We start from the raw sequence: 22,109 nt of genomic DNA on the forward strand, positions 1-22,109 counted from the left end.
GTTGGTGATGGACAGGGAGGCCTGGAGTGCTGCGATTCATGGGGTTGCAAAGAGTCGGACACGACTGAGCAACTGAACTGAACTGAACTGAAGCATTTTTCATTAGCAAATAGACAGGCTAAATATTTCTCTTTGATTGTCTATTATTCCACAGAAGCAGTTACTACAGTAACCAGGACTTATGCTATTACAGCTCCAGTTTTCCAAGTCATCATTATACCAAGGAGGTATGGAATGTAATACACAGTCAAATTTATTTGTCTGTCTGATTTGTTGATGGCCACAATCCAGCTGAACCAAATTAAATGGGGAACATTTCCTCAAAGTAAATAAGCTTTTATGAAACTGTTCACTCTAGTTTCCAGAAATTATAATTTTCCTTAGTAAATCTCTAGTTTATTGAGTGCTTTTTTGCCTTTCTGTAGCCTAAACCTGCATTTGCAGAGTGAAATCTGTGGAATGTTATTGTCAAAGTACATTCTTTGAATAGATTTTTATATAATTTTTCCTTGGTTCATTTATTCATTCACTTACTGATTCACCTAATATTTTTTGAATCCCTAGTTTTCTTGCCTGGAAAATCCCATGGACAGAGGAGCCTGGTAGGCTGCAGTCCATGGGATCGCTGAGGATCAGACAGGACTGAGCAACTTTACTTTCACTTTTCACTTTCATGAATTGGAGAAGGAAATGGCAACCCACTCCAGTGTTCTTGCCTGGAGAATCCCAGGGACGGGGGAGCCTGGTGGGCTGCCGTCTATGGGGTCGCACAGAGTCGGACATGACTGAAGTGACTTAGCAGCAGCAGCAGTTTATGCTAGTCATTATATTGAATTCAAATACAAGGGTGAACAGTACACAATTTATGTTGTGTAAGATTTTGAGGAAAGAGCAATTTTCCTAGAAAATGTGAGTAGCTGTGTATTCTTGAAGTTTAGCATGCAAAGAGAAAGTGGTGAGAGATGAAGCTGGAGAGGAAAAGAAAATCATGAAGAAGAGCCTTCTAGTGCTATAGGAAGGAGTTTGAACTTTATTCTGAAGCAGAGACATCACTATTCTGGAGCAGTGAATTTCAAACTAGAAGTTGCAACCTGTTAATTAGTCATTTGTGCATCAGGATTAGCAATTTTTGAAAAAAGCTGAAATAGAATAGAGAATGTCAAAGAGCATTTACATAGTAAAATTTTAGTTGTGTGTGTATGTATAAGTATAATCATGTATGTATAAACACATGTAGTAAGAAATTAAATTTCACATCTATGTAAATAATGTAAAGATATTTCCTATTGTAGGTCATGGTCAAAACTGCTACTGTAAAGGAGATCAAGTTAGAGCAAGTACAGTTGCCCACAAGCAAACCAAACCCATCAGAACTCAGCAGTGTCATGGTTATGTTCCATCGCTACACGTGGCAATACTCTGTGTCAGCCAACTCTCAGAATTGAATTATTAAACTGGAGGAATTGATGATGCAATTTCTATGAAACAGTTAATTTTTAAAAATTGATTTGAGTTGCTAATAAAGTAGAAGTTTGTATTCATCCTGGAATGTGTGAGTGTGGAATTGTTCAGTTGCTCGGTCGTGTTCAACTCTTAGCGACCCCATGGACTGTAGCACACCAGGCTTCCCTATCTGTCCTTCACCATCTCCTGGAGCTTGCTCAAACTCATGTCCATTGAGTTGGTGATGCCATCCAATCATCTCATCCTCTGGTGTCCCCTTCTCCTCCTGCCTTCAATCTTTCCCAGCATCAGGGTCTTTTCCAATGAGTCAGTTCTTTGCATCAGGTGGCCAAAGTATTGGAGCTTCAGCTTCACTGTCAGTCCTTCCAGTGAATATTCAGGAGTAATTTCCTTTAGGATTGGCTGGTTTTATCTCCTAGCAGTCCAAGGAAATAAAGACTCTCAAGAATCTTCTCCAACAGCACAGTTCAAAAGTGTCAATTCTTCGGTGCTCAGCCTTCTTTATGGTCCAAATCTCACATCCATACAGGACTACTAGAAAAACCAGAGCTTAGACTAGATGGACCTTTGTTGCCAAAGTGATGTCTCTGCTTTTTAATACACTGTCTATGTTTGTCCTAGCTTTTCTTCTAAAGAGCAAGCAAGTGTGGAATAGACCGTGACAAAGGCAAAGAGATGAGATGAGACTGAGATGAGATTATGCCAAAAGATGCAAGTGGTGGCTGCATAGAAAAATGGCTATCTTACATGGTTTTTTGCCTCAGGCCACCTAGCTCTGTGACTATTTTTATTACTGCAGTAAAATCAGAGCTGTTCCTAGAAAAATATGATGTGTGTGTTTGTGTGTGCTCAGTCACTCAGTTGTGTCCATCTGTTTGTGACCGCATGGACTGTAGCCTGCCAGGCTCCTCTGTCCATGGGATTTACCAGGCAAGATTACTGGAGTGGGTTGCCATGCCCTCCTCCAGAGGATCATCCTGACCCAGGGATCAAACCTGTGTCTCCTGCACTGGCAGGCGCGTTCTTACCACTAGCATCACCTGGGAAGCCCAGAAGGCATTAAACAGGGCAAAGAAAAGGCGAGCAGAGAGAGACTTTCATGATGTTGCAGAGCTGCAAAAGTCAATGAGAGAAGTGTAGGGAAAGAGTTGAAAGACAAGCATGTTAGTCAGGGTTCTTCGGGGAAACAGAACCAATAGTACATGTGTGTATAAGATCTATTGTGAAGAATTGACACACACACAGTTATGGAGTCTGAGAAGTCCCACAGTCTGTTGTCTGTAAGTCAGAGACCAAGAAAGCGTGTGGTGCTGGTAGTTCAAAAGCCAGAGAACCACAGAACCAGCGTTGCAGATTTCAGTCTGAATCTGAAGGCCTGAGAACCAGGGGTCTTGAGGACAGAAGAGCAGTTTCTCAGCTCAAGCAGTCAGGCAGAGAAAAAATTCAACCTTCCTCCAGCCTTTTGTCTATTTAGGCCCTCAAAAGACAAATATGCCCTACCACACTGGGAAGGGCCATCTGCTTTACTCAGTTCATCATTTCAAATACTAATCACCTCTGGAAACACCCTCAAGTAATGTTTAACACACCCAGACACACCCAGAAGTAATGTTTAACCAGACATCTGGGCACCCCATGGTCCATTCAAGCTGGCACATAAAGTATCACAGAGTATTGAATAGAGTTCCATGTGCTATACAGTAGGTCCTTGTGAGGTGATAGATGTTAACTATATTGATTGTGGCAATCATTTTGTAGTGTATACTTGTTTCAAGTCATGTTTTACACCTTAAACTAATGTGAGGTTATATGTCAATTTTATCTCAATGAAACTGGGGGGGGGGAAGAAAAATTATAAATCCACTTCCCATTTTCTTTTCTTTCTATTTTGAACATTGTTTAGTGTCAGCCCACACCAGTGCTATAGTGTTTATTGCAAAGACTTTTTAGGATATCTAAATATTGTATTTGGAAAGCCCCTCATTCCTTTGACCTTCTCTTTCAGAGTTAATTTAGCTGTGTAGGAACCTTTATTTTTCCATAAGTGTTTAAAAATAAGTTTGTGCATATTAAGTTGCTTCAATTGTGTCCAACTCTTTGTGACCCTGTGGCTCATAGCTCACCAGGCTCCTCTGTCCATAGGCTTCTCCAGGCAAGAATACTGGACTGTGTTGCTGTGCCCTCCTCCAAGGGATCTTCCTGACCCAGGGGTGGAACCTGCATCTCTTATGTCTTCTGCCTTAGTAGGCAGATTCTTTACCACTAGTGCCACCTGGGAAGCCCCCAAAAAATGTTTGTTCCCTGGGAATTTCAATTGGTATTGTATTCAATTTATGTGTCATTTTGGAGATAATTGGCATTTTTATGATAAGTCACTGTGCAATATTAAGTCGTGTTAATTCTATGTGATAAAACAGAATAGTGGTCCTTCAAAGATGTCTATATCCTAATCCTTACAGACTGTGATTATGTTACTTTACTTGGCAAAAGGGATTTTGCTGATGTGACCAAGTTGAGGATCCGGAGCTGGGGAGATCATCCTGTATTATCTGGCTGGACTTTCTTAATCACAAGGGTATGTATAGTCAGGAGTGTCAGAAGCAGAGAAGGAAATGTGGCAACTGTGTCACAGGTCAGAATGATGCAGAACTTTGAGCCAAGGAATGTAGGCAATCTCTAGAAACTGAAAAAGGCGAGGAAACAAATTCTTTTCTAGAGCCTTGAGAAGGAATGCAGCCTTGCAGACCCATTTAAACACCTGACTTCCAGAACTGTAAGGTGTAAATGTGTGTTCTTTTAAACCACTAAGATTGTGGTAATTTGTTGTACCAGCAGTAGAGAACTAATAATATCACCCTTTGCATATAGAATAATTCTATTTATTTAGGTATTATTGGGTGTTATTCCTTCCAAGCAGAAACCTGGTATGTTAGGTATTGGATGGACATGTTCTTCAGGGATGTTTAGGATCCTTCTCAGCTCTTGGATTGGATTTCATTAATTTAGGTCAGTATTTTAAATTTCATTCCCCTTGTCCATGATGAGTTATAAAATGGGCATACAACCCATTTTGGCCATGGGGGTTTGGAGGGTAGTCTAAGATTTTCCTCACTTTCATAAAAGGTTTGAAAAAAGTATATATTTTCCTTTCCTCTCTTGGCTTTTGAATATTGATTGAGTTGCAGTGCTTAGAGATAGTGTAGTCATCTTATTTGCACAAAGGTAGCATGCTAAGAACAAAAGCAGAACCCTGCTAAGGAGGATGAAGTAATCGAAAGGAGAGAATGCCAGTCCATGGTGAAATCATTCAGCTAGAGAATTTACTGCCCCATTATTGCTCTACCTTTGGAATCGCTTTCATGTGACGTAGTACATCTCTCTTATTGTTTCAGCCAGTTGAGATGAATTTTCTTTTATTTGCAGTCCAAAACATCCTAATTAACATACAGAACAAAACATATGCATGCAGAAATATAAAGAAAATAAAATTTATGTATTTCAAATCCAGAGGTAATTATAATGAGAATTTTAGTGTGTTACACTTTAGTTTTCTCCTGAATATATTTTTAGCAAAATAGAAACTCCAGTGTTTGAGTGTATGTGTGTGTGTATGTCTAAATGTATATATCACTTGTTTACTGCTTAATTTCAGTTAGTTTTTATTTTAAATCATCCATTGAAAGATGGTTTAATAATTTATATTATATTGACACATAAATTGTTTACTCATACAGCTATTTTTTGCATTATGTTAAACTAATTTGACATTGTTTTATGTTTGGTGATCTATATAAATTACATGAATGTTTAATATTTTTTATTAAGCTTTTCTGGGAAGAACACTTTATAATGTACTTTTTTTGCATCATAACCTTTACATTCAAGAATTTTTTCCCTAATGCCTAACCTGGGTTTCTGTATTTCTTTCCTCGTATACAAAAAAAAAAAAAAGGAAAGAAAAGAAAGTAAAATCCCTCCTTCATTGTTTGATAGTAAGTTATTTTAACATTTTAGTGTAATGAAGCCACATTGTTTCTGCTTTCTGTTTTATTACCCTGATGTTTAACCCAGGCTTATTTTATTCTATTATTTGAAAATCTGACTATTGCTATTAATGGAAAGTAAAAAACCAATTCAGTTACTTTTTAAAAATAGTATTTGTACCTATTAGAGTAATGCAAATAAAAATAAAATTACCAGAAGAGATATAATTTTACTTCAGTCTACTTGTTTTTTCTAGCACAAATATACAGGCAGAAGGTTCTTCTTCTAGAATAATTGAAGGAAGCACTCTGAGCAGGACTACAGAACTAGTACCAACTTGGCTCCACAAGGGAAAAACCTGAGAGTCCTGCAATTTGTATGACCTCTAGAGGAAGCCCATTCATCCTAAATCAAAGTCTTTCTGAGGACAACTCCAGCTCATGCACACAGAGAAGCCAGAAGTCTTTCATGTTGCTCCATCCTTAAATGTGTAAAGGCAACCAAGGATTGTTAGGCAATTGAAGGAAGTTTGCAGAATAAAAGGGAATAAGACAAACAGATAAATGTAACTAGAATAAATGGGTGATTTATAGATTAGAAAAATTCTAAGTAGTATGTTTATACCTACATATTCTGAAGAATGTCTCCTCATTTAATATTTTCCTAGTGGAATTCCTATTGGTTTTTAAGTCTCAAACTTCTACAATAAATACACCTTTTTTTTTTAGCTGATGTTACACAAGAAAAAATTTATATCCCAAAACTTAATAAGAGATTTTAAACAAAATGATTTATCTATAAAATAAAAATTCTCAAGCTATATTCCAAATACATTTGGTAGAACATCAAAATCATGGATATTTTGAACAGCATGCCTAGTGTCCACAAAGGGATGTGTGTACAGAATGTTGCTGACACTAATAAAAGAAACCACACCATTTCACATATTCTCATGACTTCCTAGGTAGCTCAGCTGGTAAAGAATCCGCCTACAATACAAAAGACCCCAGTTTGATTCCTGGATCAGTAAGTTCCCCTGGAGAAGGGATAGGCTACCCATTTCAGTACTCTTGGGCTTCCCTGGTGGCTCAGCTGGTAAAGGATCTGCCTGCAATGCAGGAGACTGGGTTCAATCCCTGGGTTGGGAAGATTGCCTGAAGGAGGGCATGGCAACCCACTCCAGTATTCTTGTCTAGAGAATCCCCATGGACAGAGAAGCCGGCAGGCTAGTCCATGGGGTCACAAAGAGTCAGACACGATCGAGCAACTAAACACATCACACATTCTTTGCAACTGAGCCATTCTTTGCAATCATTAGTCTTGAAAAGGAGACTCACTTTGCAAAGACATCACTGGAAAAGATATTGAATTCTTTAATTGCATGATGAGAAATTAACAAGTACTGAAGTTGTTCAGAATATTAGTCTGAAAAATTTAATCACAGTTGTAACCAGAAGGTAGGTATTCAATTAAACCACTAGATACTGCTTGCTAATTGGCAAATACAATGATAACCGTTATCTTTGAACTTGGTGGAGATATTACTGCCAGATATTTCTTATAGCACCATGCAATAAGACTAGAGGAGAGTAAGTAAAACTTTATTCTGAGATTTTTCATCCTAAAATATCAACTATCTCCCCTGAAGATTCATTCAGGAGTCTTTACCTGAGCACAGAGGTTATATTTAAAAAAAACAAAAACAAAAAACTGACAGCTTCTGAATTTTATAGTTTGCTTGAAATTGCACCTGTGCACCCCACTTACCCATGATATCACTCTCCACAACCAATGACAATAATTACACTGCAACCCTCCTCGCCTCTCAACTTTCTTCAAATTTCCAGTCTGTTCCTTTCTTCATGGGCAACAGGTCATCCAAGGTGATTGTCCTGTTTTTGTTGCAAATTATACCTGAATTTTTCTCACATATTCATTAATTTCTGTGTGCTGGTTGCTATGACTTGTTGGAAAAAATATTCATGATGTACCATGAAAATGCTGCATACAGAACAACATGCACACAAACCATTTGATAAAAACATTCTAATTGCTTTTGCAGTTGGAAGCAATATTTTAAGCACTTTTGCATGCTAAATGATGACTTCTGTTGGAAGGTTAATTTGGAATTCTAAATAATAGGGAGCAGGCTCCAAGTGCACATTTTCACACAGAATGTTTCATTTTCATGAATAAGTTACTGATGATAAGTGGGAGGTGTCTTGATTTAAGAAGATATTGACTTCATAATTCAAGAGCAAGCATTTCTGAAAAGAAACAATTTGAGAATAAGAAAAGCTCTTAAAAGTGAAAATATGATTACTTAATTTATATATAAGAATTGGAAGATAAAGACAAGAAAATTTTTATAATGTGGACCAAAGGACAAAGAGAATTTATAAGGTAAAAAATATGTATAAACAAAAGATATTCAACATGGGGGATACACCCAGGAATTCCAAAATCTGATTAATAAGAGTTTCAGCCCCCCCCAAAAAATGAAGTAAACAGAGATAAAACACAGAAATAATGGAGTCAAAAGTCTCCAAATTCCAGAAGCACACAAAGAGCAGAAGAATAAATGGGCCATGCTTCAACACATATCCCCGTAACATTTCAGAATCCAATTACAAAGAGATCAATAAAAGCTTCCAAATAGTAACCAGGGTACTCATAAGGGAGAACGGTGTGATGGTATAAATATGTTAACACCAAAAGTGGATGCTAGAGATCAATAAAGCAAGATTTTCAAGATTCCAAAGGAAGATGATATTGAATTTAAGTCAAATTATAGCCACTTTCTGGTAAGCAAGAACTTACTCTAAACTCATTATTTTGAAGACGTTATGTGAAAAAGATTTATGCAAAATGAAGATGATATGCAAGAATTAAGTAGCCATGAAATAAAAGGAACAGTGGAGAAGGTATCCATTCTAAATGAATTTCAAAATTATGGCTATAGAACAATCTTAAATAAATAAAGAGCTGCAGTCATCTAAATTGGAAATCAGTAGTGTTCTAGGGGAAAGTTTTAAAAGAAAAAATGTTAGAAAAATAGGTACAAAGAAGGACCTACTATATGCAGATGACACCACCCTTATGGCAGAAAGTGAAGAGGAACTAAAAAGCCTCTTGATGAAAGTGGAAGTGAAGAGTGAAAAAGTTGGCTTAAAGCTCAACATTCAGAAAACGAAGATGATGGCATCCAGTCCCACCACTTCATGGGAAATAGATGGGGAAACAGTGGAAACAGTGTCAGACTTTATTTTTCTGGGCTCCCAAATCACTGCAGATGGTGACTGCAGCCATGAAATTAAAAGACGCTTTCTCCTTGGAAGGAAAGTTATGACCAACCTAGATAGCATATTCAAAAGCAGAGACATTACTTTGCCAACAAAGGTTCGTCTAGTCAAGGCTATGTTTTTTCCTGTGGTCATGTATGGATGTGAGAGTTGGACTGTGAAGAAGGCTGAGTGCCGAAGAATTGATGCTTTTGAACTGTGGTGTTGGAGAAGACTCTTGAGAGTCCCATGGACTGCAAGGAGATCCAACTAGTCCATTCTGAAGGAGATCAGCCCTGGGATTTCTTTGGAAGGAATAATGCTAAAGCTGAAACTCCAGTACTTTGGCCACCTCATGCGAAGCGTTGACTCATTGGAAAAGACTCTGATGCTGGGAGGGATTGGGGGCAAGAGGAGAAGGGGACGACAGAGGATGAGATGGCTGGATGGCATCACTGACTCGATGGACGTGAGTCTGGGTGAACTCCGGGAGTTGGTGATGGACAGGGAGGCCTGGCGTGCTGCGATTCATGGGGTCGCAAAGAGTCAGACACGACTGAGCGACTGATCTGATCTTATCTGATATAGCAGAGAGAACTCTACTCAATACTCTAATATCCTATATGGAAAAGAATCTTAAAAAGAGGAATATATTTATATAACTGATTCACTTTGCTATACACCTGAAACTAATATATTGTAAATCAACTGTGTGCCAATAACATTTTTTATAAAAAGTAAGAAAAAGAAAAGAAAATACTGGAATTGATTCCAGGTAGTAAATATATTATGTGAAAAGTTGAGGTGTAATAGTAAAAATGATGATGATGATGGTGACAATCAATGTAGCTAACACTCATGAATGCTAGTCCACTGGCGCTAGAGATTATTTTAAACACACTGTATATATGATTTCACTTAATCCTCTAAGAGTCCTCTGAAACAAGTAGTGTTTCATCATTTGTATTTTATAGATAAGAAAATCCAAGATACAATGAAGAAAGGTCATGTCTTTGGGGTTTCCCTGGTGGCTCAAATGGTAAAGAATCTGCCTGTAATGCAGGAGCCTGGGTTTGGTCCCTGGGTTGGAAAGATTCCCTGCATAAGGGAATGGCAACCCTCTACAATATTCTTGCCTGGAGAATCCCATGAACAGAGGAGCCTGGTGGGCTACAGTCCATGGGGTCTCAAAGATTTGGACACACCATTAAAGTGAAAGTGAAAGTAAGTGAAGTCACTCAGTCGTGTCCAGCTGTTTGTGACCCTATGCACTATAGCCCACCAGGCTTCTCTGTCCATGGGATTCTCCAGGCAAGAATACTGGAGTGAGTGGCCATTTCCTTCTTCAGGGGAATCTTCCAAACTCAGGGCTTAAACCCAGGTCTTCCACATTGTAGGCAGATTCTTTACTGTCTGAGCCACCAGGGAAGTGACGGGCACACAGTTAACTACTGATTAACTCAAGATTCAAACCCAGGCAGTCTAATTCCAGAAGGTGAAGTGAAAGCGAAAGAGTGAGAAGTGAAAGAGTCGTGTCCGACTCTTTGAGACCCCATGGACTATACAGTTCATGGAATTCTCCAGGCCAGAATACTGGAGGGGGTAGCCTTTCTCTTCTCCAGGGGATCTTCCCAACCCAGGGATTGAACCCAGATGGAAATGGCAACCCACTCCAGTACTCTTGCCTGGAAAATTCCACGGATGGAGGAGCCTGGTGGGCTACAGTCCATGGGGTTGCAAAGAGTTGAACACGACTGAGTGACTTGACTTCTTTTTCTCCCACATTGCAGGCAGATTCTTCACCAGCTGAGCCACAAGGGAAGCCCCTAATTCCAGAGCTCATACTCTAGACTGCTATGTCCTGCTGAAGAAGGTGCATGTTTCTTCTTCAAACTAGAAAAAAAAAAAAAAGAAATGCAAGAAAAAAAAGAAAACTGTAGGAAAAATGAAATAAATGAAAATGCTTTACAAAAAAGCATAGACTTGATCAAAAACACATTAAGTTATGGCATACTTTAGGGCAGTAAGTAAATTCACAAGGATCATGACTATAAAATCAGAGAAAGAAAAATGTATTTAGAGCATACCTACTGGCTTTGTACTTAAAATATTTAAATATTCATAGTCATACTGATGAAAATGCTGTTTATAGTTTTAATCTTTCATAATTAAAATATAGGCCAAGTGCAGAAGACTTAACATGGCTATGAAACAGAATGAAAAGTTATTAGTCTCGATAAAGTACAGGTAAAGGTATGGCTGATAGAAGTTATAGGGAAGAAGAGAGGAAGACAAGGAGGAAGGAGGTGATGTGAGGAGGTGAGGTATTATCATCTTACAAAATGAGGGGCAAGATAAACTGTTGGAAGCTGTGAAACCAAGGAATAGCGTGTTAAGTATATTACTTCATGAGTCAAAGATAGGGGAAAACACATACTTAAATTTAGGAAGCACACTTCTCAAAATCTTTTCAAAGAAATTATTGTATATGGTGTTAGAAAGTGTTCTAGTTTCATTCTTTTACAAGTGGTTGACCAGATTTCCCAGCACCACTTGTTAAAGAGATTGTCTTTAATCCATTGTATATTCTTGCCTCCTTTGTCAAAGATAAGGTGTCCATATGTGCGTGGATTTATCTCTGGGCTTTCTATTTTGTTCCATTGATCTATATTTCTGTCTTTGTGCCAGTACCATACTGTCTTGATAACTGTGGCTTTGTAGTAGAGCCTGAAGTCAGGTAGGTTGATTCCTCCAGTTCCATTTTTCTTTCTCAAGATCACTTTGGCTATTTGAGGTTTTTTGTACTTCCATACAAATTGTGAAATTATTTGTTCTAGCTCTGTGAAGAATACTGTTAAGACCAGAAACTATAAAACTCCTAGAGGAGAACATAGGCAAAACACTCTCTGACATACATCACAGCAGGATCCTCTATGACCCACCTCCCAGAATATTGGAAATAAAAGCAAAAATAAACAAATGGGACCTAATTAACCTTAAAAGCTTCTGCACATCAAAGGAAACTATTAGCAAGGTGAAAAGACAGCCTTCAGAATGGGAGAAAATAATAGCAAATGAAGCAACTGACAAACAACTAATCTCAAAAATATACAAGCAACTCCTACAGCTCAACTCCAGAAAAATAAATGACCCAATCAAAAAATGGGCCAAAGATCTAAATAGACATTTCTCCAAAGAAGACATACAGATGGCTAACAAACACATGAAAAGATGCTCAACATCACTCATTATCAGAGAAATGCAAATCAAAACCACTATGAGGTACCATTTCACACCAGTCAGAATGGCTGCGATCCAAAAGTCTACAAATAATAAATGCTGGAGAGGGTGTGGAGAAAAGGGAACTCTCTTACACTGTTGGTGGGAATGCAAACTAGTACAGCCACTATGGAGAACAGTGTGGAGATTCCTTAAAAAACTGGAAACAGAACTGCCTTATGATCCAGCAATCCCACTGCTGGGCATACACTCTGAGGAAACCAGAAGGGAAAGAGACACGTGTACCCCAATGTTCATCGCAGCACTGTTTATAATAGCCAGGACATGGAAGCAACCTAGATGCCCATCAGCAGATGAATGGATAAGAAAGCAGTGGTACATATACACAATGGAATATTACTCAGCCATTAAAAAAAATACATTTGAATCAGTTCTAATGAGGTGGATGAAACTGGAGCCTATTATACAGAGTGAAGTAAGCCAGAAGGAAAAACACCAATACAGTATACTAACGCATATATATGGAATTTAGAAAGATGGTAACGATAACCCTGTATACGAGACAGCAAAAGAGACACTGATGTGTAGAACAGTCTTATGGACTCTGTGGGAGAGGGAGAGGGTGGGAAGATTTGGGAGAATGGCATTGAAACATGTAAAATATCATGTATGAAACGAGATGCCAGTCCAGGTTCAATGCACGATACTGGATGCTTGGGGCTGGTGCACTGGGACGACCCAGAGGGATGGTATGGGGAGGGAGGAGGGAGGAGGGTTCAGGATGGGGAACACATGTATACCTGTGGTGGATTCATTTTGATATTGGCAAAACTAATACAATTATGTAAAGTTTAAAAATAAAATAAAATTAATTAAAAAAAAAAAAAGAAATTATTGAAGAAAGTGCTTTAACTCCAAGAAAACTAAAAGGAGAAGCAGACGTAGGAAGTGATTAAAGTGAACTAAAAGCCCATCTTTCCTAGAAGAAAGTCAAAACAGACCATCTAAAATCCGTAAATCAAAAAACAAAAGCAGTTTAATTAGAGATGTAAAGGTGCCTGACAGAAGAATGCAACACAAGTAGATGTTGGAAGTGAGACAGCAGATGAGTGGGGGTGGGAGAGACCCATTCTTTTTTATTGTAGCCCTTTTGATTTTGAAACATTTGCTCATAATTCTTTGACTAAAAAGATATTCTTAAAAGGAAGAGACACAATTAGTTTGCACCCACCAAGCTGCCCCTACCCCCCAAAAAGATCTCCCAGCCCAGATGACTTCACTGGAGAATTCTGCCAAATATACAAAGAAGAATTACTACTTTTACACAAACTCTTCCTGAAAATAGAAGAGGAAAGAGCATTTCCTAAACCATTTTCTGAGGCATTTTTTCCTCTGGTAAATAAACTAGACAAAGACAGTACAATAAAAAGAAAACTGCAAGCCAATGTCTCTCACAAACTTAGACATAAAAATGCTCAGTGTATCAACAGACAGAATCCAACAGTATATAATAAAGATTATACACATGATCAAGTGGGATTTATCCCAGGTCTGAAAGTGTGACTCGGCATTCAAAAATCAATGCAATCCACCAACAACAAGCTAAAGAAGAAAAGTCATAGAAGCATATCAAATAACACATCGAAAACATTTGACAAAATCCAACATCCATTTAGATAAAAGTTCTCAGCAGGTTAATAATAGAGAGACTCTCAGCTTTATAAAGAACATCTATGAAAACCTACAGCTAACACCACCTGTAATAATGAAAGACAGTTTTCTTTTTCCTTAGACTTGGAACAGAGAAAGGATGTCTATACTCACCACTCTTTTTTTTTATTTATTTATTTTAATTGGAGGCTAATTACAATATTGTAGTGGTTTTTGCCATACATTGACATGAATCAGCCATGGGTGCACATGTGTTCCCCATCCCAAACCCTCCTCCCACCTCCCTCCCCATCCCATCCCTCAGGGTCATCCCAGTGCAGCAGCCCCGAGCACCCTGTCATGCATCGAACCTGGACTCACAATTCGTTTCATGTATGATAATATACATGTTTCAATGCCATTCTCCCAAATCATCCCACCCTCACCCTCTCCCACAGAGTCCAAAAGACTGTTCTATACATCTGTATCTCTTTTGCTGTCTCACATACAGGGTTATCGTTACCATCTTTCTAAATTCCATATATATGCATTAGTATACTGTTTTGGTGTTTTTCTTTCTGGCTTACTTCACTCTGTATAATAGGCTCCAGTTTCATCCACCTCATTAGAACTGATTCAAATGCATTCTTTTTAATGGCTAAGTAATATTCCATTGTGTATATGTACCATAGCTTTCTTATCCATTCATCTGCTGATGGACATCTAGGTTGCTTCCATGTCCTGGCTATTATAAACAGTGCTGTGATGAACATTGGGGTACATGTGTCTCTTTCAATTCTGGTTTCCTCAGTGTGTATGCCCAGCAGTGGGATTGCTGGGTCATAAGGCAGTTCTATTTCCAGTTTTTTAAGGAATCTCCACACTGTTCTCCATAGTGTCTGTACTAGTTTGCATTCCCACCAACAGTGTAAGATGGTTCCCTTTTCTCCACACCCTTTCCAGCATTTATTGCCTGTAGACTTTTACTCACCACTCTTATGTAATATAGTGCTTGAAGTTCAAGCCACTGCAGGAAGGCAAAAAAAAAAAAAAAAATGAAATGAAAGACATTTTTAAGTTTGGAAAGGAAATATAAAACTGCCTGTATTTGCAGATGACATTATTTTTGGCATAGAAAATCCCAGGGAATCTACCAGAATCTCTGAGAATTAAGTGAATTCAACAATGTCAAAGTATACAAGATCAACACACAAAACTCAATGGTATTTCTATATTAACAAGTAACATGCAGGAAATGAAATGAAAAATGACACACTGCTTCCAACTTCTCCAAGAAAATGAAATACTTAGGTATACAGTAAACACAGCACAGTTTTCCATTCAATGTACTTGAAAATGACAAAATGCAGGTGAAGAAAATCAAAGAATACATAAATAGATGGTGAGACATACTGTGTTAATGGTTTAGAATACTCAGCATATTAATGATGTCAGTTTTCCCAAAAGTGATCAATAGGTTTAAAGTAATTCCTATCAAAATCTTAGCAAGGATTTGTTAAAACATAGATGAGTTTGTTCAGAAATTTATAATAGACACAGAAACTAGAAGAGCTAAAATAATCTTGACAAAGAAGAATGAAGTGAGAGGAATTCCTCTGCCTGTTGTCAAACTTCTTATGTAGATAAAGTAATCAAAATGGTGTGGTATTGGCAGAGGGATAAACACACATGAATGGAACAGAATGGAGAACTTAGAAATAGACCTACACAAATATGCTCAACTGATTTTTAACAAAGGTGTGACTCGGTGGAGGAAGGAATGCCTGTTTCACAAACGGTACTGGAGCAGTTGACATTTGTAGGCAAAAATAAACCAACGAAACAAACAAAACTGCTCATCTTAAATCTGACACTTTATACAAAAGCCTACTCAAAATGTGTTATATACCTAAAAGTAAATGTAAGACTATAAAACTTTGGGGAAAACCATAGAAAATGATCATAGCTGAGCACAGAATTCTTGGGATTCTTAACTGACACCAAAAGCTCAGTGCGTAAATTGAAAAACTGATAATTTGGACCTCATTAAAATTAAATACTTGATCTGTTAAAGTCCAGTTGGGAAGATGAAAGGACAAGCTACAGATGGAGAAAAAATATGTACAAAATGTATATCTTACAAAATACTTGTATCTAGAATACATAAAGAACTCTCAAAATTCAGCAGTGAAAAGGCAGTGTAATCAGAAAATGGGCAAAACACATGAAGAGAAATTTCATCAGAGAGGATATACAGATGGCAAATGAATACATGAAAAGAGGTTCAGCCTTATAGAAATCAGGCAATTGAAAATTGAAACAATACCAATACATGTAAATCAGAATGGCTAAAATAAAAAATAGTGACAACATTGAATGTTGGCAAGGATATGGAGAAACCGAATCACTTATACATTGCCAGTAGGAATGTCCAATGACACAGCCATTCTGGAAAATAATTTTGCAATTTATTATAAAATTAAATATGCAATTACCATGCAGTCAGAGAATTAAACTCTTGGGTATTTATCCCAGAAAAATGAAAAGTTTTGTTCATACCAAAACTTTTGCATGAATGTTCATACCTGCTTTTTTGTAATAGTCAAAAATGGGAATATCCCAGATGGTCCTCAGTGGATGAATTAAGCAGACTGTGGCACATGCATTCTGTGGAGTATTAGCATACAGAGGAACAAACTATTGAGAAATGCAACAACTTGGATGTGTGTTCAGGGGTTTGTGCTAGAAGAAAAAAGCCAATCTCAAAATGTTATTTACTATATTACTATATTTACATAATATTTTTGAAATGAAAATTTTAGGAATGGAAAACAGACTAAAGGTTGCCAGTGGTTAGGGACAGGGAGGGGCAGAGACAGGAGGGACATGGATGTGATTATAAAAGGGCAACGGGAGGAACTATTCAGTATCTTAACAGTGGTGGCAGATACATGAACCTATTAATAAAAATCCATAGAACACAAATGAGTACAAGCAAAATCTGAATAAGATCAGTGGGTTATATTAATGTCAATGTCTTGGTTGTGATATTTGTGTAGTTTTACAACATGTTACCATCGGGGAAAACTGGGCAAAGTGAACAAGGGGTCGCTCTGTATTACTTCTTACAACTGCATGTGACTCTACAATTATGACATTTTCAATTAATAAAAAGAAAGAAGAAATAAGAGGTCAGGAGAGCAGAGCCCTCATGAGTGGGATTTGTGCTCTTGTAAGAGAGATCCCATGGAGCTCTCTGGTCCTCTCTGCCAGTTGAGGACACTGTGAGAGATCTGCAACCCTGAAGGGTCCTCCCTGAACCATGCTGTTCACATTGACCTCAGGCTTCCAACCTCCACAGCTGTGAGAAGTAAATGTCTTTGTAAGTCATCCCATCCATGGGATGTTCTTATAGCATCCCAAATGGACATGCTTCCTCTCAGAGCCAGCTGGGGGGCCTTCTGTCTCCTTCCCTAAGTATAACAAGAATTCTGGAAAAGAAAAAAAAAAAAGTGGCTTATCTCCCTTGCTGTCAGTTTCCTCCTACTGTCTCTCAATAGAGACTCTCTCTTCTTGGCACCTGGGAACTGTAAGACTTCTCCTTGCCCCTCTACTCTGCAGGAGTCAAGGTGCCTTCTGCCTCCTTTGAGCCTTCCCCTTTCACTGGGAGCCAAACTTTCCTTTCCCTCAGCTCAGTTCCTCCCTCTTTTCTGCTGCACAGATGCAGCATTATCAGAAAGTTCGTAAATCAGAGGATAATTACTAGATTGCTTTGTAAAGGTCTTACACTAATTAGGGATACAGTTGACTCCTGAACAACACAGACTTTAACTTCAAGGGTCCACTTATATGCAAAATTTTCAACAGTAAACACAGCAGTACTGCACAATCCAAGGTTGATTGAATTCTTGGATACGGAAGGCTGACTGTGAAGTTACTGTCTGATAATCAGCTGTGCCCTAGTCAATGCCCTAACCCCCATGTTGTTCAAGCGTCAACTGTAATTATCAGGAGGGCTGAAATTCTAGGAGACTTCTGTGGCTGAGAACCACAATGGAACAGAACTGTGGAATTCCTTGGCAGGAAGGCCCTCCCAGCAATGATCCATGCTGAGGGTTTCCATCAGTGTTCCATGGAGCACTGTTTTAAAATTTAGTCTGTTATGGTTTAAATTGGCAGAATCTCCCAGTTCACTTTGGAGTTCTAACTTCTTTGAAATTGCCGGTGACTTATATGCTGGAGCCACGTTAAGTTAAACTGGATGCAGATGGAGCTGATCCATCTGCAGCAGGAATGGAGCTCAGAGCCTCCTCTCCTTTCTTGGCAGTTCCTAGAGCCTTCCTGCAGGAGCACAGGGCTCCATGGACCACTGATGGAAACCCTCAGCCTGGATCATTGCTGGGAGGGCCTTCCTGCCAAGGAATTCCACAGTTCTGTTCCACTGTGGTCCTTAGCTACAGGTTGTATAGCAATTCTGACTCTGACTGTATTTAGTTTGTTCCCAACCATTGGATGTGTTTGAGGGAAATGTGGTTAGGATTCAGGATTTGGTAAATTTATTAGCAGCTAGCTGCTTAAGAAATGCTGTAGAAAAAAACTAGAAACTAACAGCCATAATGGGGCAGGATGCATCAGTTGTTTGAATATGGCTTAATTTTCTGTACAGGAAATTAAGTGCCAGATTGTTTTGTAGTTTGTTAGACTATTGTTTCAATACTTTATACTTGTATAAAGTAATCTTTCCTTTAAAACTGCAAATATGTGTTCATTTTGTTTATTACCAACCTTGGAATGAATTATTCATAGACATCATCATAGTTATCATCATTTCTTGAAATCATAGTTCATTCTACCATTTTCTAAATTAATAAAGGAATGTTTTTAATATTTTCTAAGTATGAAAACTCTGGTTGTTTTTCACTCTGTCCTTTCCACTTGGATCCTTTTTAAAGTCACTATTACCCAAGCATGAAAACAAATACTGGCCAAGTTGTTTTCAATTTCCAAGTATCATTTTTAGAAATAATGAGATCTTGTTTTGATTTGAATTATTGAGACCTACACTGCATACAATAGGAGGTGAGGACAGGTGTGGGTAGGTAGAAGAGTGGATATCATTCATATGCAGAGCAAAGAGTTCATTTTCTGGAAAATTGAGTTGTATAAAAAGGTGGTAAAAAGAAGGCTTTCCGTGCTTAGTCGCTCAGTCGTGTCCAGCTCTTTGCGGCCCCATGGACTGTAGCCCACCAGGCTCCTCTGTCCATGGGGATTTTCCAGGCAAGAACACTGGAGTGAGTTGCCATGCCCTCCTCAAGGGGATCTTCCCAACCCAGGGATTGAACCCAGGACTCCCGCATTGCAGGTGGGATCCACCAGGAAAGAAGGCAATAAATAAAGAAGGAAATAAATATTTAATCAAAGCATTTGTTCCTAATCCAGTAGGCCAAGGAGAATTATTGTAAATTATTGGGAAAGAATTTGATGTAGTAGAAATAGAACAACAATGGAAGCAAACTATAACAGTAGGATTTGAACTGTTATCTAAGCCTTAACAATACACACAGGAGGATGCTGACCGGAGTATTCTACATTTTAGGAAATCTACCTTCCAGAGAAAAAGTGACAAAAGAGAAGTAGCCAAATGAGTTTACTTGGTCTGCAGTTGATAGCTAAGTAGCTTAAGAGAAGGGGATATACCAGAAAGATGTTGGAGGCTCACAGGATCATGAATCTATAGGAAGGACCTGCAACAGGCAGGGACCAAGGGTGCACAGAGGTGAGCAGCCACAACTAAAGAGTGTTCTGTTCACACTCGTGATCTGGTGAGCACAGGGCCCACCACCTCAAATCTCCCTTCCGTCTTCACTGCACTCTCTCAGCAAGTTAAAAGAACTGAGATAAATTTGGCGCATTTGGAGACGATAGATTCTTTGAGAGACTCCATCCTGTGTTTGCCTTATCTTCTCTAGTAGGGCCTCTTCCCTAACCTTCCCGCATAGAGAGTTCATGCACCAGAGGAAATTGTGCTTCTATTAGAAAGTGAAGGTGGATGGTAAACAATCAAAATGTGAAAAATAGGGAATTTCTTAGCAGTCTAGAGGTTTGCACTCAGAACTTTCATGGCCAGGACCCAGGTTTTGATCCCTGGTCAAAAACTGACCCACAAGCCACAGTCCAGTTCAGTCATTCAGTCGTGCCTGACTCTTTGCGACCCCATGAACCGCAGCACGCCAGGCCTCCCTGTCCATCACCAACTCCCGAAGTCCACCCAAACCCATGTCCATCGAGTCAGTGATGCCATCCAGCCATCTCATACTCTGTCGTCCCCTTCTCCTCCTGCCTCCAATCCCTCCCAGCATCAGGGTCTTTTCCAATGAGTCAGCACTTCACAAGAGCTGGCCAAAGTATCAGAGTTTCAGCTTTAGCATCAGTCCTATCAATGAACACCCAGGACTGATCTCCTTTAGGATGGACTGGTTGGACCTCCTTGCAGTCCAAGGGACTCTCAACAGTCTTCTCCAACACCACAGTTCAAAAGCATCAGTTCTTCAGTGCTCAGCTTTCTTCACAGTCCAACTCCCACATCCATACATGACCACTGGAAAAACCATAGCCTTGACTAAACGGACCTTTGTTGGCAAAGTAATATCTCTGCTTTTCAATATGTTATCTAGGTTGGTCATAACTTTCCTTTGGAGTAAGTTTTAATTTCATGGCTGCAATCACCATCTGCAGTGATTTTGGAGCCCAAAAAAATAAAGTCTGACACTGTTCCCATTGTTTCCCATCTATTTCCCATGAAGTGATGGGACCAGATGCCATGATCTTCATTTTCTGAATGTTGAGCTTTAAGCCAACTTTTTCACTCTCCTCTTTCACTTTCATCAAGAGGCTTTTTAGTTCCTCTTTACTTTCTGCCATAAGGGTGGTGTCATCTGCATATCTGAGGTTATTGATATTTCTCCCAGCAATCTTGATTCCAGCTTGTGCTTCCTCCACCCCAATGTTTCTCATGTTGCATTCTACCTGCTTAAATAAGCAGGGTGACAATATACAGCCTTGATGAACTCCTTTTCCTATTTGGAACCCGTCTGTTGTTCCATATCCAGATCTAACTGTTGCTTCCTGACCTGCATAGAGGTTTCTCAAGAGGCAGGTCAAGTGGTCTGGTATTCCCATCTCTTGAAGAATTTTCCACAGTTTATTGTGATCCACACAGTCAAAGGCTTTGAAATAGTCAATAAAGCAGAAATAGACGTTTTTCTGGAACTGTCTTGCTTTTTTGGTGATCCAGTTCATGTTGGCAATTTGATCTCTGGTTCCTCTGCCTTTTCTAAAACCAGCTTGAACATCCAGAAGTTCACGGTTCATGTATTGCTGAAGCCTGGCTTGGAGAATTTTGAGCATTATTTACTAGTGTGTAAAATGAGTGCAATCGTGCAGTAGATTGAGCATTCCTTGGCATTGCCTTTCTTTGGGACTGGAATGCAAACTGACCTTTTCCAGTCCTGTGGCCACTGCTGAGTTTTCCAAATTTGCTGGCATATTGAGTGCAGCACTTTCACAGCCTCATCTTCCAGGATTTGAAATAGCTAAACTGGAATTCCATCACCTCCACTAGCTTTGTTCATAGTGATGCTTCCTAAGGCCCACTTGACTTCACATTCCAGGATGTCTGGCTCTGGGTGAGTGATCACACCACAGTGATTATCTGGGTCGTGAAGCTCTTTTTTGTACAGTTCTTCTGTATATTCTTGCCACCTCTTCTTAATATCTTCTGCTTCTGTTAGGTCCATACCATTTCTGTCCTTTATCAAGCCTATCTTTGTGTGGGTAGTTATACGTAAAATGTGTTGATAATGGATCCATGTCCATTTCGTGGAAAGTCTCTTCTGGTATTTCTTTAGCTTTAGCCTATCCAACTTTTGTTCCGAAAGAGTCAATTTGGCCGAAAGAATCAAGGAAATTCTGATCAAATTTTCCAAAAAAAAAAACAAACAAACAGGAGAAATACCCAGATGAATAATTTGGTCACATATTCATTTATTCAAATGTCACATCCAAAACAGGATTTGAGGTAAGCTATTTCATTCAAAATATGGTCAGTGTTCAAGTAGTGAAATATATGGGTACTGAAAGTATTGATAAATTACTGCATTTAGCTCAAAACTATCTTGCTGGAAAGGAAGCACCTTAACTTTGAACAGGGTTGGAATTTGAGGAGCTGGAACAGAGATTTGGAGTTTGTGGGACAGGCTCTTAGGTTGCCATGTGGAGCTTCCAAGAAGGATTAGAATGAAAGTATCTCTAGCAATATTAGGTCTTTTTTTTTTTTTTTTTTTAACTAAATCACAGGATGGAAATTAAGGATATCTTGAGTTAACAGAAATTTTGTGTTCAGTTCAGTTCAGTTCAGTCACTCAGTCATCTCCGACTCTTTGCGACCCCATGAATCGCAGCATACCAGGCCTCCCTGTCCATCACCATCTC

General features: G+C 38.9%; 1 protein-coding gene across 1 annotated transcript in view; it reads left to right on the forward strand.

The window, feature by feature from the left end:
• QRFPR (pyroglutamylated RFamide peptide receptor) overlaps positions 1 to 22,109 on the forward strand; it is a 60,170-nt gene that overhangs the window by 24,116 nt on the left and 13,945 nt on the right. The gene's annotated exons all lie outside the window — the stretch shown is intronic.

This window comes from Bos taurus, chromosome 6 (genome assembly GCF_002263795.3).
Source record: "Bos taurus isolate L1 Dominette 01449 registration number 42190680 breed Hereford chromosome 6, ARS-UCD2.0, whole genome shotgun sequence".
In the NCBI taxonomy this organism is placed as follows: Eukaryota; Metazoa; Chordata; class Mammalia; order Artiodactyla; family Bovidae; genus Bos; species Bos taurus.